The sequence below is a fragment of the Rhinolophus hipposideros genome (genome assembly GCF_964194185.1).
Source record: "Rhinolophus hipposideros genome assembly, chromosome: 4".
Taxonomy (NCBI): Eukaryota; Metazoa; Chordata; class Mammalia; order Chiroptera; family Rhinolophidae; genus Rhinolophus; species Rhinolophus hipposideros.
Window position 1 is genome coordinate 73814566 of NC_138050.1, and position 16150 is coordinate 73830715.

Sequence of the window (16150 nt, forward strand, 5' to 3'; positions counted from 1 at the left end):
AACACAATGACTAATAAAACAAAATAGATAAATAAAACAAGCATAGGAAATATCTGTGGTGTTGTCAGTAAAATATATTTTGAAAACTGATAAACAGGAAATAATGAAATAAAATTCTCAATTGATCTGTTTGACTACATTTTCCAAACTATACTTTTTTTGAATTTATTTATAATTTTACATTAGTAAGGTCACTTCCCATAAGATATAAGAAGAGAAAATGACATGCTTACTCCCATTTCTAAACATTACTTCTGAGTTCTGAGAATCAGGTTTAAGGTACATCTAAATAAGGTTATATCTAAGAAGTATCCTGAGCAGCAGATTATGTTAGAAAGAGTTGCTTTGATATCAGTCAGATGTGTTGAAATCCCAATATTGTTGTTTATTAGGGCAATTTGTCTGTTATGTAAAGGAAAGATGAAACTATAAGAACCAGCTTGGAAAATATATATAAATCTTCTAAATACAGTATAAATGCAGACTCTCCTTTCTCCCTTTTAAAATATAATGAAAACCAAACAAACAAAAAAGTCCTTGTGAAATATTATTGTAAATTTTCACAAAACTGTCAGTGTCATTGTTGAGTATACCTAATTTTCTAGCAAGAATATGTTTTATTTTGGACGGTGTATTTATGAAGTCATATACTCCCTTACACTAAATGTTTTTATTTCAACGCATCAGAATCTATAACATGTAGGTTGTTCCATCCTTGTGGTCAAAATACTAGGTTCTCATTGCCAACAAATCAAGTTGAATCTTGTTTTTAAACAGTCTTTCTTGCTTATCTTTTTTTCACCAAGTTTAAGCTAATAGATCATTCAACCCAATTACAACAAATGTTATAATATCCTCAGTGTTCTATATTTTTTCCAGTGGTCTATTAATCAAACCAAATTAAAGTATTTTAAATAAAATAATTAGTAGCATGTAATAGTCTTTACATGTACAGTATATAAATGAGTCACCAGTCCCTTTTCAAGAGTATCTAATCTAATGCAAACACTAGAGTCAGTTAAAAAAAATGCTTTGCAATACATCACACCATTTTTCATTTTTAACTAAAGATCTTTACTTTAGAAATTATCCCCAGTATATGTTGGAGATAAACAATTTATTCCAGAGATTAAGCATTTTATGAAGTAAACATTATATTAAAAATCTATCTTCAATTAAAACAAATATAACTGTAACAGAATACTCCGAATTCTGATATTTTTGAATTTTTACATCTGTCATTTCTGAGCCTCTACAATAAATGTCTAATTTGAGAGATTGAAATATTTTTGAAATCTTTGAGAGTTTTATTCTAAAAGATAAAAACATAATGTTCTATTAATATGGATTTCAACTATCAGACAAAACTAATACATTGACATATATTATTTGGTGGACATAATAGACTTTTTGGTAAAACTCTTCATTTCAATAATATCTAAATGAAATCACCTGTAACAAATTTTCCCAAAATTATACTTTTTTATTGTCATTATAATCAAAACATTGACATTTTAAGCATATAAGGTATTTTAACATAGATAAGTAACATAATTTTCACCCTGTATTGGATATATTCAGATCAACAAGTAATTCTCAGCTAAGTAAAACCTAATTTTTTAGGAATTCTGATAATGCCTCTTTGAGTTTGCTTGTAAAACACTGTTGGAAAGATAAAATAATTATTATGTATTAACATTTGAGTGATATTTTCAAAAATATAAATAAATGTTAAAGCTAACTATTGGAATATCAAAATATTTGAAAATCTATGAAATATTTAAAATTTACTTCTTAATGGGGAATGCTTATTCAAAACATATTAATAAAGTAAACAAAATTATTGCTTAATGTTTTATCTCAAAACTCGTTTACTTTTGCAAATCTCCATTTATTTGCTCTCTTTATCAGCAAGAATTATTATTAGAGTATTTCACATTAATAATAGATAATGAGAAAATGAAATGGCTTTGTTTAGAAAGAATTCAAAGGCATATTCAGTAGCTTCATACCAAAAGATAATATTAAAATAAAGGCATGAAAAGTATGCAAAATAAAAATCTGAGGTAGGCAATTTAAATGGTTTTACTGAACTACAGAAACATTTGCTATAACTAAATACCAGGTAAAAAATTTTGACCCAAGTTCTTTACAATTGGATAGGCTCAAAACATATGCATAACGCCAAACCCCCACACATTTCTCAGTACTGAAATAAATACATGGGGTAGGCAGCAGGTTCCCAGTAAAATATTTAACAGTTTAGTAAGTCTGACGGTTTTACACTGCTACTGAATACTCTGAGGACAATGATGGTCCAAAGAAAAATTGTATGTTGATGCATATTATACCGAGGTAGTCTTAATTGTAAGTCTGAATTACATTTCCCTGCTTTTTGTATATTTAAGTTGGTTAATTTCCATGGAGAAATGCAGAGCTCAGCATGATTTTTAATGTAATGACAAGATGCCAAGTTTTCACACTCTAGAAGAAATTCCTTGATGCATAGCACAACACATTAGTGTTTTGAAGTTTTCACTGTGTTTTGCTGAAATGTATTCTCTTGGGAGCCTATATACATTGATTGATATTGTGGCATGATTTAATATTACTGTCACCAAATATCCATTTTTTTGTTTGTGCTTTAGAAGTAACAATTTTATTGTGATTTTCCCTTGCTCTGAGTATCACATCTATCAATCAATATGGATGGTGGGTATAAAAATCAAAGGTCCTTCAGTAGTCTCACCTTTTCTCAGAATCAACAATGCTCCCTCTTTCTTAATTATTCTCATTAACATCCAAATATGCTACAGTCTCTGCCAAATTTAATACAAAGAAAGAGAAACAACTTTCCTGTTTCTCAAATCTTCCTATACCTGAATTATTTTCTCCATAACAAAAGTTCTCAAAAGATTTGTTTTATAATTTAAAGATTCTATTGATGGCAAGACACAGCAGTCACACTATGACATTCAGATAGATGGAAAACAAAACCCTTTGTTACTTGCAGTTCTAAAGGAGAGAAAGCTGTCACTCATGGCCACAAAGGGGTTTGCCCCCAAACCAGTAAACTGGAGCTGTAGAGGTAGTTTATGTATGGCAAGTGAGGTGGTGTTAGCTAGGTTTTATGGGCTCCTTGTGAATTCGCTAATTTTAATAATTCTCTAGGTTCCCTAGTTGGCTAGCACCTGGCCCCACGATTATTAGAGTGAATGCATAGTGGTCCCAGAATGTGAGAGGGACATAAGGGAAGTTACTGGGTGTGGATTTACTCCACTACTCTAAAAGGGAAATTGGTGATCTCTCATCAGTGTCTCAAAACTGGGTCATAACATCATTTAAAACTAACTAACTATAATATTATAGTTATATAATATTTATAAACAGCCAGTATTTCAGTATTTCTCATATTTCTTTCTTGTTACTGCTCCAATCAGAATTTTGCCCACATCTCACCACAAAATGATTTGTAAATGAGGTTAGAGATTACATCCACATTGACAAATTCAAAGGCTGATCTTCAGCATTGATCTGTGAATAACATTTGAAATGGTCTGTCCACCTCCTTTAAACATAACTTCACCTGATTCCCAGCACAGCACTGCATCACTAGTGATTACTTCAGTTTCCTTTACTGTTCCTTGATTTATAAACATTTAAACATTGTTTGTACTAGAGTCAGTTTTTAAACCTCTTTTCATGTCTATCTGATTTCACTCCCAGAATCCCGTCAACCATCCCAAGCTGTTAAATTCCATGGTTAAATGGGTGATTTAAAAATGCATCGCTAAAACCTAAACTTTAATTTTTATTTATATACACATATTATTTAACATTATATCCAACTTACTTACATTAATATCTTACTTCTTTCATCATCACACTTTGAACACAGCCTGGAAAGTTTCTGTGCTTTTAAGCACTCTGTGATCAGACATCACCTACCTGGATACTGGAGAAGTTAATGTCCTCAATTAGGCAGAGGTTAATTAGTAATAAACATTCTTAAAAGACAATTATTGCAGCTAAGCTTTTTTTTCAGATAATTAATTAGACCTAGCTTTCTCAAATATGTTCCACCTTGATCTCTGTGAACTAGAGGGAAACATTCTGTTGTTTCAAATGTCCTCTGAGGTAGAGGGAGGTAATGATTTTAAGAAAGGCAAAAATATAAATTAAAAAAAAAAAATAGGAAGAGACTATTTTTTTTCTTTTTATTAAAATTTATTGGGGTGACACTGGTTAGTAAAATTATATAAGTTACAAGTGTAGAATTCTATAAAACATCGTCTATATATTGCATTGTGTGTTTGCCATCCAGAGTCAGTTCTGCTTCCATCACCGTATATTTGACCCCTTTTAGCCTCTTCTACCAATGCCCCCGATCCCCTTGCCCTTTGGTAACCACTGTACTGCTGTCTGCATCTATGAGTTTTGTTTGTTTGTTTGTCTGTCTTGTTTGTCGCTTTCAGTTTTACATCCCACATATGAGTGAAATGATATGGTTCTCGACTTTTTTTTTATGACTTACTTCACTTAGCATGATAATCTCAAGATCCATCCTCCTTGTCACAAATGGCAGTCTTTCTTCTTTTCTTATAGCTGGGTAATATTATTTACCATATCGATTTCCTCCAATCATCTATTAAAGGACACTTTGGTTGTTTCTATGTCTTGGCCACCATGAATAATCCTGCAATGAACATACATACATATGTTCATACATACATATTCACATATAAATATTTTCAGATATTTTGAATAAATATCCAGAAGAGGAACTGCTGCATCATACAGTAATTCTATTTTTTATTTTTTTAAGGAAGCTCCATACTGTTTACCATAATGACTGCACCAATTTACATTTCCACCAGCATTCTACAGTATCACCCTGAACACCCCTAATCTCCTCTGATCTCTGGTCTGGTTAGTACTTGGATGGGAGACCATTAAGATTTTGATAGGGATTGCCTTAAATCTGTATATTGCTTGGGTAGTATTGATATTTTAACAATATTAAGTTTTCCCTTATATCATAATGAGATATCTTTCCATTTGTAGCTTCTTTAATTTCTTTCATCCTTATTTTGTAGGTTTCAGAGTATAAGTCTCACTTCCTCAGTTAAGTTTACTCTTAGAATTTTATTTTTGATACTGTCATACATGGAATTGTTTTCTTAATTATCTTTTCAGATAGTTTATTATCAATGTATAAAAATACAACTGAATTTTGTAATTGATTTTGTGTCTTGCAAGTTTACTGAATTGTTTATTAGTCCTAATAGATTATTTGTATATGTGTGTGAAATCTCTCTTTTTTTTTTTATTTTTATACAAGAACTTATGATCTATAAACAGGACATCTTCCTTTCTGATTTAGATGTTTTTATTTTTTTCAACACATGGCATTGGGAAAATTGGATATCCATAAGCAAAAGAATGAAATTGAATCTCTGTCTTACACCAAACACAAAATCAACTCAGAAGGGATTATTGACTTAAACATACGACTTGAAACTATAAAACTTCTAAAAGAAAACATATGAGAAAATCTTCATGACATTGGTCTTGAAAATGATATCATGAATATGACATGAAAAGCAAAGGCAAAAGAGGTAAAAACATAAAATATCGACTAAATGAGACTACAACAAACCAAAAAATTTTTGCCCAGCAAATGTAATCAATCCAGTGAAAAGAAAACCTGTAGAATGGGGGATAATATTTGCAAACCATATTTATCAGTATTTACCAAAGGCGTTCATTTCCAAAATATAAAAGAACTCCTAAAACTAAATAACAACAATAACAACAACAAAAAGCAGAAACAAAAACAAGAAACAGCAAAATTACCCAATTTTTAAAAATGGTTTAAGGATTTGAGTATACATTTCTCCAAAGGAGATAATGGCCAACAGGTACTGTATTTTCTGAAAATAAGACCTAGATGGACCATTGGTTCTAATGTGTCCTTTGGAGCAAAAATTAATATAGGACCCAGTCTTATTTTAATATAAGATCGGGTCTTATATGATATGATATATAATATAATTAATATAATGTAATATAATGTAATGTAATATAATGTAATATAATGTAATATAATATAATAAATACTGGGTCTTATTTTAATATAAAACTGAGTATAATATAATATAATATAATATAATATAATATAATATAATACCAGGTCTCATATTAATTATTGCTCCAAAAGATGCATTAGAGCTGATGGTCTGGCTAGGTCAAAGCCAATGAAAGAGGTTTAAGTGTGCCTGAAAGTTGGCCAGGGCAGGGTCAACTCTCTAGGGTGGGGCAGATGAAAGGTGATAACCAGTTGGATGGAGACTCAGGTATGGCATCTGCCTGCATCAACACACAGGGAGGGGGAAGACTCAACACAGAAACAATGTCTTCCATCAGCTTTTCTGTCCAGGAGAAAGCTGTCCCTTTAGCCCTCACCATGAAGGTGAACAATTATATTCCTCTAGCTATGTGTCTGGCATCTTTGAAGCTACTGGCCCAGCACTGGAGCTCACAATGAGTGAGTCCATCCCCCGAGAAAGTCCATGCATGGTTCTTTTAAAAGCTCCTGGGAGTCAGCCACCCTCTGTCTCTCAACCACATTCTCTGCTGATTTTTACAACTAGATGGTATGGGAAGTTCTCTCCCTGGCATTGGGCTGGGATCATCCCTCCCTGGGGTTGCGGGGGGGAGGGGAGAATTCCACAGCTGAGATATCCCTCCAAATTTTTAATGGTTACACATGAGTCTGGGACCAAGACGTTCTGTGCTTCTGCCCCTTCTAGTCTTCTGGTTTCTTCTGTATGCCCATAGATGTAGGGCTTCAGTTCAGCTAAACTTCAGGCAATTCTCAGTAATGTTTTTTCTGTGGTTTAATTGTCATAGATGTGGTCCTTAGAGGAGGTGAACACCCCATTTACCTACTCTGCCATCTTGACTGGAAATCTATTTAATGACTTACCTTCAATCACAATGGTTGCTGAAAGACATATATGAACAAAACATTTCAACTTATAATTTATAACCAAAACCTCAAAAATGTTTACATTTGTATGCTATAACACATGGATATGTATTCTAATAATAATTTTATTCATAAATGCAAATTCTTAAAATGATGCTTTTTTTATCAAGCCCAGAGTAACCTTGGTAAATGGCACATGTCTGTTAGGAAAAGTTAGAATTATGACTTATAAAAGGTACTTAAACTATTATAGTGTACTGTCTGCTGTGCTCACTGCCTTTATCTATCTATCTATCTATCTATCTATCTATCTATCTATCTATCTATCATATATCATCTATCAAACTAGCTGTCTATTCTCTATCTATTGTCTATCTATCTATCTGTCTGTCTATCTATCTATCTATCTATCTATCTATCTATCCATCTATCTATCTATTTATCATCTATCTAACTATCAATAAATTTTACCTATATTTTAAGACTGTAAAATATTCCATTATTTCTGTTATTTCTGTGCCATGAGTCCAAACAACAAAGATTTCTACATCCTTTGGTTAAAATGTGACCAAGCATCAAAGCTCTATGATTTGTTTCAGTTGTAGCTTATATTTGATAAAAAGACAAAAAAGATCAAATAATTCTCAGAGCAGATAAAGATATTCAATGGGCTACAAGTAATATCTCTTTGCACATTATAATAATCTAGCGTGGCAGACTGCATAGTTTTTACTCAAGGATATTCTGTGGACTCACTGAGAGCATGAATGATTCAGACTAGAATCTGAGTAAAGGGTCCAGATTTTGTAGTGTGATGGCTTAAATCAGGGCACCATTTACAAGGCTTGTAGGATTTTTTTTTCTGTTTGTTTGTTTTTCTTATTTTTTATTATACAATCCTAATTGTATAATTAGACAACTTGTACCCAATTATATTTTCACAGGAACCAATGGTTCATTAGTTTCTACCAACTAGTCTTGCAGAGCATTCTATTGCGGTTAGAGATAGACCTAGTTATTGTGAAGGTTACCTCTGGTAGTGTAGAAATGGTATGAACTTATACAACGCAAGTATGTTATCATCCTTATTCAAAGTAAGTAGTGCATTTTGTTGGCATTTATCACCTACTTCTCTGATCTTTAGAAAACAGTCAGAAAATATTTTTATAGGTTGCTTGCTCTTTCCTCAGTAAAGAATGCCTCAATGTTTGTTAAAATAATTGATATCTGACTTCATATGGGAACATATGTAAGTGGTAGGTGAGCAAAGAAGGCAACTTAAATCCAGTCTAGCATTTCTATCTTCAGCAGACTTGCAGCCTTATCTTTCCATTTTGAAAAGGAATTTCTGACATCATTTTGTGTGGAACCCTATTGAGTCAGGTTCTTGCCAACACTTAGTGATTGATCAATTACTGTCACACTTGTGGGAGCACATCAAACAAAATCTATAGTATGTGAACTCATCTGTAAATTCAACCTATAAAAATGATACTCCCCATTTCCTTTCCTAGCAGCTCAGGGATGCATTTTTGCACCTATATCTAAGTTTAATTTATATGTGTAACTGCAAAGCTTGTATTCTTTTGTTTTGTAGCCTTTTTTGTCTCGAATGTGAGTTTACAGTTAGTCTTGTGGAATATGATGTAGTTCTGGATTTATAGACAAAAAATGGTAGTGAGGATAGAATATGAAGCGAACACTTACGTTGTCAGGCTACTTTTGTAACAAGACACAAGGTCTTTAAGCTTCAATGAGCAGAAGAGGAGCTGCTTCTCTTGGTGCAGAATTTTCTGTGGGTTTGGCATTATCAAAATTTCCCCTAATTTGCTGGTCACCTTTATTTCCAACAATTTCTGAAATTTTCACACAAGAGACCTGAAAAGCCTTAAAAAAACATTGTTTTGTAATTTAGGAAGTTAGAAAATCAGACTCTTAATTTGATCTTTTATATCACCGGCACTCTGAAGAAAGTTAGGGAGTAGAGCATCATAAGCAATTCCATTTTCTATGACTGTGTGTTAAGCAACGAATTTAAAAACAGAATGCCATGTTTTATCATTAAAACTGTTGGTGTGATCTGAAGTAGCCGTTAGTATGTCAAAGCTTTGGCACCACAGGTCCTGTGATTCAGGTGAGCAAATTTGGAAATTTGAATAATATTCACAACTGGATGCTCTTGCCTCTCAATGTCTTATCCTGTAGTATTGGATTTGCACCAAGTCAGATAAGCAATCTATGATCCTTGAACATTTATTACTTGCAACAGTTTCTTGAAGTTATTATTTTATTTTTCCTAGAGCACATACTTGCAAGTAGTAAAATCCATTCTTGATAGTTAAAAAAAAATATTTTATTAATAGACATTAAGTGGCTAACAGAATTTTCCAGTTAGCCAGATAATCAAATACTGAAGCTACATACTGTGTATCCCAGAAAATAAGACCTAGCCAGACAATCAGCTCTAATGCGTCTTTTGAAACAAAAATTAATATAAGACCCAGTCTTATAAGATTGAGTATAATATAATATAATACCTGGTCTTATTTTACTATGATATAAGACCAGGTATAACATAACATAACATAACATAACATAACATAACATAACATAACGTAACATAACATAACATAACATAACATAACAACACCGGGTTTTACACTAAATTTTGCTCCAAAAGACCTATTAGAGCTGATTGTCTGGCTAGGTCTTATTTTCAGGGAAACACAGTAGTACAACAACCAGTGTACAAAAGCATTGTCCTCTTGTTTGGCATCTGCATATTTAGTAACAGAAAATACCTTTAATACTTATGAACAACTGAACACCTCAGCCACTACGATTACTGGAAAATAATTTTCCCTGAATTTAATGACATCCTATTTCACATATCAGAAAATACGCTCTGAAGATGTCCATCCTGATGGTATAACGTAGATTTCAAATCTCCACCCCAGCAAGAAAGACAGAATAAGAATTTACAGGCCATATGCTAGTAAACCCAAACTAACAATATATCTGAAATTTTCAAAATGTGGGAATTATTTGCAGTCATATTGAGTAACCCCAATTACACACATTCTAAGTTTCTTCATTGTTTTTTCAATAACATTTTGCTTTCCTTTTTAATATCATTGATACCTTTTGTCAGACAGTAAATAATTGGCTCAATCCACTATATTTAATCATTATCTCCTACTACATTAAAAGTGAGATAATACAAATATTTGAAAGTGGATGTTAAGTTTGTACTCTTAAGTTGATACTGGTTTCAGATAAGTATAACTTTAACGGTCTATATTTATATGCACTGTTTCCAGTAGAATGCATAGAAATCTGATTGGAATTCACTAAAGACATATTTTCTTATATTCTATTTTCAATAAAGGTCTTCCACACGTGTTAATATTTATATAGTAATCTAACATATAAACTTAGAAATGTAGTATTACTAAATGTTTGATTGTGCATGATACTGATACATTGTTAGTAACATTAAAATTTCCTTTCACAATAATAGTGTCAACTACCTGACAATTGTTGAGATAAATTTGATTTTAAATGGATTTTAAAAAAAAACAACAACACATACATTTCAATTTCTTCAAAATAATAGGTTAATTTCTACATTCACCTAAAGGCAATGTAGGAAGTTTGAAAGACATTAAAACATTACAAGAATCCTACTGATATTTCCAAATATTTCTACATTTTAATGCAATTAATAAAATTAATTATATGTATTCTGTAAGTCTCACATTTTAATCATTATTTTTATTACACTTAAAATCTTCTTGATGCACATACATTTCTTTTACTTATTTAAAAGGGTCCTCCTATTTATAATATGTATAATTTATAAATACATGTATATATATAATATGCATATATTATATATAATATATATGCCTACGTGTATATGCCTATATTATATATATATATATATATATACATATATATGTATGTATATATATACATATATATATATATATATATATGCCTACATAGATATATAAAGAGATAAATAGTACATATTTATACAGCCAGCTAATAACCCTGAGTATATAGAGAATGTACAGAATTACATTATGACCAGGAATAAGAGATACCAAATTAGGAATAACAATCATAATAATAATCATCACAGAAACTGAATAACTACAACTGAAACAGAAGAGCTTTCCCCTGAGGAACTTTCTAATGGTCCATTATAAAAGCACTAGTAGTATAACATAATCTTTACCTCACATATATGAGTGAAGTAAATTAGACAAGGATGATATTAGATACAAATACCAGGGGTACCAAAAAATGTATACGCATTTTAAGAGATGTTATCTATGCCCAAGCAGTAGTTCACTGTAATCAGAAGTGTCTGGATGTTGATGGTAACCACTTTGAGCATCTCTTGTAATTGTAGAAGTCAAACTTGTATTCATCTTTTGTTATCAGTATATATTGACTATTACAATTTTAATAGTTTTTTCCTGTCTTAAAATGTGTATATATTTTTGGCACCCTCTGTGTATAGTACTCTAGTAAACTATAGATAGATAGATAGATAAATACATAGATACATAGATAGATAGATACATACATACATAGATACAGACATAGACATAGACATATATAAAATGTTGCTGCAGCCACAGAAAGGAATAGACACTAGAGAAATATGGAAGCTATGCTTGAAAGTAAAAATGAATTTGTGTTTGAGTTACTTTACTCTGACAATAATATAAAGGGTATACTAAAGGTACCGTGTTTCCCCGAAAATAAAACTGTGTCTTACATTAATTTTTGCTCCAAAAAATGTGTTAAGGCTTATGTTCAGGGGATGTCATCCTGAAAAATCATGCTAGGACTTATTTTTCAGTTAGGTCTTATTTTCGGGGAAACACAGTATGTCCCAGAGGTAGCGTATGTATACAGGATGTATTCAATATAATATTTTAGGGTATAGATTACATTATATTTTAAAGTGACTGACACCTTTCAAATCCAAAATCTAAATTGATTATACAGTCTGTTGTATATTACCCAGAAGAAAAACAAATTTTGATTGTAAATTGTGTTTCAATTTTAATTTAAAAACTGAACTTTCATATAATTAGTTTGATAGAGCAAGATTGTCCTTCAGTGAGCTCAACATTAGAATTTTATTATTATTTTGTATTGCTTCATTTTAATGTCTGTTTTGCCTTGAACAGATCAGTGTAGTCCTTCCTGTGGTTTAAGCCCCATTGGTTCTGATGGAAAACTTCACTTTTCAATATGTGAACTGTGAAGCAAACGTTATATTTTTTTCTAGTCTTTAGAGAAAATAAGCAAACATAAATTAAAGGCAGAGACTGTGTCTTTTTAGTGTCCTTTTTTTCCCCTGTGGTGTTTAACCTATTATAGATTGTTGATGAATATTAAATCATGGTGATGACAAAATCCTAAACTGTCTCACTCTAAGTCACCAAACTATGAAATTTTATCATTTACACATGATGTTATAATAGCTGAAAATAAAAAAGAAAGCCTTTTTATATTTCCTTAGGTCATTTTGAAAAAGTAAAACAATTGGCATACATGACAGTCTCCCATCTATCTGTGTATTTAATAAACCAAATGTGATGAAGACTAATGTACCATACTGATGTTTGCAGAATTTCATTAATGTATTTCCAAGACTATCATAACTCACTCACCTCTGTTGAGTTTATGAGCCATGGGTTTTGCTCCAGCACATAAAATCAGCTTGCCGAACACAACACAGAGACTGATAATATCAGAGATGACACTTCCTCACATTGTGAAAGAAGGTTACTCATTTATTTACCCCTCCTCTGTGTAATTGGACAATGGAGTCATTTTAAATTAGCACTGAAATTAAGAACTTGTACGAAGTCACTAAATGATACTAACTTGTCTTTCATAATGAAAGTCTAGTACTTTTTATTCACAAAATTCAGAATATTACAGCAAAGCAATACAATTTTTCAGCTTAATATCCATGAAATCTCCTTATATAAATTATTATCCATTCCTACTGCTGTGTGCAATAAATATTTTTAAAATTTTCAAACAGCTTTAATAGCATGCTAATGATAAATCGATGCAATTACTCATTTATACCCAAAAAGATAATAGAGACAGAATTGAAGGAAGATATTTATCCGATATACAGCATTCATCTATTTTTATTATTATATTGAATCAAATGCAGAGCTAAGAAATATTTTCATAGTCTGTCTATTTCAACCTTGCCCACCACCTTTGATGATTCAATAGATTTGTATTACTGCTGCTGTCATAAGAAAATAAAATTATCAAATATGTTTATAGCTATAAACCAATTTTATATAAAAATCATATAAACTAAACAGTGATGACTACAAAATCTGTTTTCTGTCTAATTCTCTGTTTCCTTATAATAACACCCACACCCCTACCTACACCCCATTTGCTCCTCTGCTGCCTCACTGGCCTTCCTTCTTTGGTTTCATTATATCAAATTCATTTTCTCTCAGATCTAATGTCCTTTCTTATTCTGTTTGGAGAGCTCAAATGCAGTTTTTGCATCGCTGCCTCCTTGTGATCTTATATGTTTCTGTTTATTTTTTTATGATGTAATTGTGAAAGAAGGAATCTTTCACCCACATTCAAATACTAGAATTAGGTCAGTATATATATTTTTTGGATTTTAGACCAAATAACATGGAATACTAGAAAGAATTTATTTTTTTAACTATTGGGCAGCAGTTCAAGTCTTATTTGACTACATTATATAGTATAACATTGTCATATTAGATAAGTCACTAAATCAGTTAAACCCTGTATGACTGTATTCCTCTATATGAATATAATGCTTATATTTATACTACAAATTCTTGGACAACTATCTGATTTTAAGTGTCTGAATTTATAGAGATGTCCAACCTAGGATTTTTTCTTCTTCAATATCAATCATGATCTCCAAAGATGCTCACCTTGCCAAAGGCAAGATAAAATAGAGGATTCCTTCATCCCTATAGGCAAGCAGTCCAAATACTTGCAAAATAAAAAAGGAAGTAGACATTTTCCTAAAATGTCCATATTTTCAATTCCAATGATATATTAAACTGATTTAATTTTGTTAACAACTGGATGTAAACTATAATATTTGAACAGATAAACCCATAAATAATGGATTTTTTTTGTAATTTTTTTACCCAAAACCTCTCAAGAAGAGCAATGTAATAAATACATCAGTAGCTAATTATTAGAAGTAACTGGGGTCTAGAAAAATGAAAAAAATGATAATTTAAAATCCAACAGGATAGACATTTATCTTACACTGATATGTATGGCTCTCTCAAATTGAAGAGATCATATAGGCAGTTCTTTACAAATTGCTCTTGGTTCTTATACTTACCTTAATTGTGATGTTAACTGAACATAGTTCAGCACAATCCATTTATGTTTATTTTTAAATAAACTTTTTACTCTCTTGCTTGAGATTTTGATTTAAAGGAATTTTTTTTTATTTTTTTATGAATGTCACACAACTCAGAAGATCATAAAGAAGAAGAATAAGTTAAAATACAAAATTGACAGCATAATAATTAGAAATAATGACCAAATAACTAAATAAAAATGGAAGTATATGGACAACACAACCCAAGCCAAAATACAAATTTTCCTAAATATATTAAGAATTCCTAAAAATCAGTGTTAAAAGGAGCAAAAGTTAGTCTAAGGTGGGACAAAAAAAATGAACAGGTAAATATCATCAAAAAAGAAACAAAATGGAAATATTCTTGGCATACATCCTAATTTCATGACATATGATTTAGTAAAAATAAGTATTTTTTAGTTGTCAATTTCTCCCAAAAAAGAAACAAGTTTTATAATGTAAAACAGATAAATCTGATATGAAAACAGGTACTTTCATATTCATTCAGTAGGAGTTTGCCTATTGAGCATTACTATGAAAGACTATCTGACAATATTTGGTAGTTTCAGTCAAAAACCATTTTTTACTACTTCTTTTTTTCAGATACTTTTCCAAGCCAAGAAATTACGTCAGAAAAAATTATAAACATGCCTAACCTCATGTATGTTATGTTCCATGAATGAGAGTAGGCATTAAAGAATTTAATGGGTCATACATGTACTTCATCAGATGTTGATAAGTGTTATAGAGAAACATAAGGCATGATAAAGCTAGTAATTATAGGGGGAAAGAGTTGTCACAATAAAAGTGACATTCGGTTAAAGATCTGGAAGAAGTAAGGAAATGAATCAAGTGGATATCTGGAGGGAAAGCTTCCGGGTTTGAAGGCCTGGCCTGGGCAAAGATCCAATTGTGGAGATTGTCTACAGTTTTTTAGTAAGAAAAAGAATTGCAGTGTGTTACAGAAGAGAAAATAAAGGAGGGAATGATTGGAGAGAAGTAGAAAGAAACCAGGAGAGGGAGGATATGTAAAATAAACCCTTGTAAATCATTGTGAGTACCTTGACATTTACTCTGAAGTGGAAAGCCATTGGGAGGATTTGATGTGTCATGATCTGATTTAAGTTTCAACTTAGAAACTGACTGACTGAAATAAACTACACGATCTAAGTACTGATGTGGAATAACACTAGTTAGGAGGCTATTGCAATAACCCACATCAGAAATGATGGCTGCTTTTATACATATTTTTAATTTAATGCCAGCACCATAAACTGATAAAAGTGTAAGGGATAAGAGAAGGAGAGTGGTTGATGATGCAAAACTTTTTGATATGTGAAACCAAATAAAGCATAGTCATTTACTGAGGATCAGGTTTTTGAGTGTGACAGTGTGATAGGGAATGTGGAGCCTGCTCTTGATGTTATAGTTGAGAAGCCTTGGACATGAAGAAATGTTGATTGTATAATTAGATACAGATCTGAAAATTAGTGGTGAGGTTTACCACGGGATATTAAATTAAGAGCCATTAGGTTTTAGATACTATTTGAAGTACAAGGATGTATGAATATGAAATGATAAAAGGAGTTTTAATAAAGAGATGAGGTATCAGAACTAAGCCATGGGGCACTAACATCAGATGTCAGAGATGTGAATGAAGGAGCAAACTGAGAGTAATAAGTAATGTAGGAAAGAAACAAGCACAGTATGGTGACTTGGAGACACATTTTAAAAAA